Genomic DNA, 4,306 nt, shown 5'->3' with positions numbered 1-4,306 from the left:
ATCAAAAGACGCATTGCATTGGGCAAATCTGTTGCAAAGGACCTCTTTAAAGTGTTGAAAAGCAAAGATGTCACCTTGAAGACTAAGGTGCGCCTGACCCAAGCTGTGGTATTTTCAATTGCATCGTATGTATGTGAAGGCTGGACAATGAATAAGGAACACCGAAGAAGAGCTGATGCCTTTGAATTGTGTTGGGGAAGAATACTGAATATACCATGGACCGCCAAAAGATCAAACAAATCTGTCTTGGAAGAAATACAACTAGAATGTTCCTTAGAAGCAAGGATGGCAAGGCTGCGTTTTACACACTTTGGACATATTGTAAAAAGGGATCAGTCTCTGGAGAAAGACATCACACTTGCTAAAATACAGGGTCAGCAGAAAAGAAGAAGTCCCTCAAAGAGGAGGATTGACACAGTGGCTGCAACAATGGGCTCAACCATAACAACGATTATAAGGATGTTGCAGGACCAGGCAGTGGTCACTATGAGTTGGAACCAACTCGATGGTACTTAACAACGGCAACTGCCCCTCCTCTTCTATTGTGCTTGTGAAATGGTGCTAGGGATACCTACTTCTAAAGGTTGTTGTGAATTAAATGAGGAAGGCACGTAAAGCACCTACCAGAAAGACTGCCCAAAGTTCCCTTTCTCTTCCTTGCCCACTGAACTTGCCAGGGCAGGAACAAGTCCTGTTGACTTGTTAGCTGCTGCCCAGTGGCCTTTAGCTCATGGTGACCCCATGCACAATGGAACAAAATACTTCCCAGTCCTGCACCATCCCCATGACCAGTTAAAGATCAGGCTACTGTGATCCATAGGGTTTTATTGGCTGCTTTTCAGAAGTAGATTTCTACACTTTTCTTCCTAGCCCATCTTCTTCTAGAAGCTCCACTGAAACCTGTTCAGCATCACAGGAACTCATTAAGGCCCCATTGACAGGCAGGTGGTAGTTATACATGAGGTGCATTGGCTGAGAATCAGACTTGAGTCTCCTACATGGAAGGTGAGAATTTTACCATTGAGCCCTCTCAAATCTAACTGGATTCAAAATGCAACACTGTATCACTCACAGCTAACTTGCCTTAAAACTTATACATAACCAGTTTTTCATAGTTGAGCCTAAGATTTAAATGTTTTCAAATTAAATTCCTTTGGGCAACAGCAACACTTGAGACTTAATTACTTTATAAGTGAGCTTTGATTTTTCAGTTGTGACAGACTTTCCATCCCCCCACCCAGAGTTCACTGAACTGTGCCTAATTATCTTATCTTGCTAAGTTATTAAATATGCATTTGATAAAGTCATTGCCCTTCCCCCCTCAGAGATTTTAGCATAATTACTGATTTGCTTTTCTTCATTAGAGTATGAAGAGTTTATGAATCTTTTGTTTCGCTAACATATCCATGTAACTGGGTGGTTCTGTTAATTCTTCTTTGCCTACCTACTTGTTTTTCTCCTTCCCTCCTAAGGAGAGAATTAACAGTGAGAGTGGTCCAAGCTATATAATTAATCTAATTGGGCAATTTTTGAATTGCTCAGTAACTGGTGTCTTAGCCTGGTGTTACAGATTGAGTTGTGTCATCCCCCAACCCCCCTGCCCCATATGTGTTGAAATCCTAACCTCTGTACTTATAAATATGACTTTGTTTTGGAAACTGGGGCATTGTTTTGTTATGTTAATGAGGTCATGCCTTAGTAGGGTAGGTCCTAACCCTAATCACTTCTGAGTTATAAAAAGAACAGAAGAGACACAGAGACACTCACAGGGAGGAAGATGCCGTATGAAGACAGACACACAGGGAAGATGCAGCTATATGGCCAGGAACTCCAAGAATCGCTGGCTCCTACTAGAAGCTGAAATAGATGAAGGACCTCTCCCTAGATCCATACCCTGATTTCAGACTTCTAGCCTCCTGAATAGTGAGAAATAAATTTCTGATCTTTAAAGCCACCCACTTGTGGTATTTTCTGTTATGGCAGCTCAAGGTTACTAAAACTCTTGGATTCCTCTGAGGCAAAGTCTTCTGTAATTTGTCACCAATTTGCCTATTGTTAGGGCATGTAATCCCAGGATGGAAGTGAGGGACCAGAAGGGCTAAAACGAGGAAGGAGGAAGAACAACACAGGGTGTGGTGCTAACTTAGCCAGTGCTAGGTCCCACTTTCTGAGAAGCTCTATGACATGCAGCTCAGAGCTGTCCCGCGTCTTGGGGGAGAAAAAAAGGGGGCAGTGTTTATCCATTGGTGCTGCCCTTCCAGTGGTCTAGGGTGGCCTCTGAGAACCTCCCCAGGCTGCACTTCTGTGTGGCTTGTGTATGAATACCAGGAGAGGAGCATCTCACACTGCCATCAGAGAAGCCCAAGGACAGGAGAAGCACGAGGGCCATGGCAACTGTCGGGGGTGGGGGCTGAAACCTGGTCAGCATCACAGCAACACAAAAGCCTCCACTGACAGATGGTGGCTGTGCTTGAAGTGCATTGGCAGGGGATCGAACCAGGTCTCCTGCATGAAAGGTGAGAATTCTACCACTGAACCACCCCTGTCCTCCTTAAATCAGTTGCCGTAGGGTAGATTCCAACTCATGATGATCCCATGTGTCTCAGATTAGAACAGGGCTCTGTAGGGTTTCAATGGCTGGCTTCCCAGAAGTAGATAGACAGCCTTTCCCTCCAAGTCACCTCTGGGTGGACTTGAACCTCCAACCTTTTGGTTAGCAGCAGAGCACATTAACAAGTTGCACCACCCAGTGACTGCTGCCTTACAAAACAAAATGTATTGGAGGAAATAATTTCAGCTGGTGATGCAGGAAACCATCGTCTACTTCTGACATGGTTTGAATGCAATTTAAATGGAGTGTTTTCATATCTTTTCAGTCTAACAAAAGTAATTCAGAGTCTAAATTTAAATGTGCAAAGTCCTAAAGGGCAAAGAGTTGATGCATCCACTTATCACATTGTGGCTAATCACTTATTTGAAGAGCAAGAGGAAATTACACTAAGTAAGACAGGCAAATATGTAAAGACCAGATGTCTTCAGAAATCAATTACTTGACTTTGGTTAAGAATCATGCCCATGGTAACTGGCAGGAAGGGTTTATACTCAGATCTGTACAGAAAACATAACCTTCACCTTCTAAGTCAATAAAAGAGCACTGTGAGTCGCCCTGAGGAAACACAACACTCTTCTTGCTGGCAGAAACCCGAGCTACTTGTTACACACACTTTAGGCATGTGCTTGTGTTTTTCATCAACTCTGATTTCTCTTTGAACCCCTGAGGCTGTTTTCAAAAAGGGAGTGTGACCCTCCCTAGGACAACATGGAAACAGAATGTTCCGGTGAAGCAAGTGGGTATGGGTTGAAGACAGAATGTTGGAGGTGAGACAGAAATTAGAAAGGAACATTTGTAAGAACAATCGTCTTTACATAGAATGCAAAGCAAAGACAGAAGATTAAGTGTTGAAGGAGGGACGGACAAGGTCAAGGCATTAAGAAGCAAAGGCAATTTAGGAAGTTCGTTTTAATGGCTGCAAGCAATATATTGACAAGAAGGTCATGCTAAAGGCATATTTGTATGAATGGAAGGTTTAGCTGCAAGCTATAGGTCTATTTGGCTGCAACTCAATAAAAATGATTAAGGATAAGAAAAGAAAGTCATGATTTAACTCTCCTGCTCCAATAATGACTCAGAAGTTTAACAGAGGAGGGAACTGCAGTTCTGTGAGTTGAAGAGGTGGCAAAAAATTCAGGCCGAACTTGACAATAACCAGAAGAGTGAGATTAGAGGGAGAGGGAGGGAGAGAAGATCTGAGAGGCATCCATATAAAACCATCTTGTCCACAGGTTTATACATGTGATCAACTCCCTTCTTTAAATTCTCATCAAGGGGATTAAAAAATTAATAGCTCCTTTATGATTGATTTGGGCAAGGTAGGTAGAAGCAAATGCCAATCATATGGAAGAGAAATTCCAGTTAAGGAATACAAGAGAACCTTTTAGAGGTTATCGGCTTCCAGTAAGCAAATAAAATGATCAATGAATAGAAAAGACCACAAACTTTCTCTTATGTGCCAAAGGCAAATGTCACTTGGAGGCACCTACAATTTATTACCGTCCCATTGTGTAGATTGCTATAATGTAATCACACACCCTAACCACAATTGGACTTTGCAGCACTTTAAACTGCTAAAACAACTTAACTGAAAACATCAAGGGGAATTCAGCGCATTTGATATAGCACATGCTTGAAGCATGGATAAAGACTATTAACAAATTTGTTACAGGCTAATATTTCCGGAGCATTGTG

This window comes from Loxodonta africana, chromosome 25 (genome assembly GCF_030014295.1).
Source record: "Loxodonta africana isolate mLoxAfr1 chromosome 25, mLoxAfr1.hap2, whole genome shotgun sequence".
Taxonomy (NCBI): domain Eukaryota; kingdom Metazoa; phylum Chordata; class Mammalia; order Proboscidea; family Elephantidae; genus Loxodonta; species Loxodonta africana.
This window is presented reverse-complemented; position numbering follows the sequence as displayed.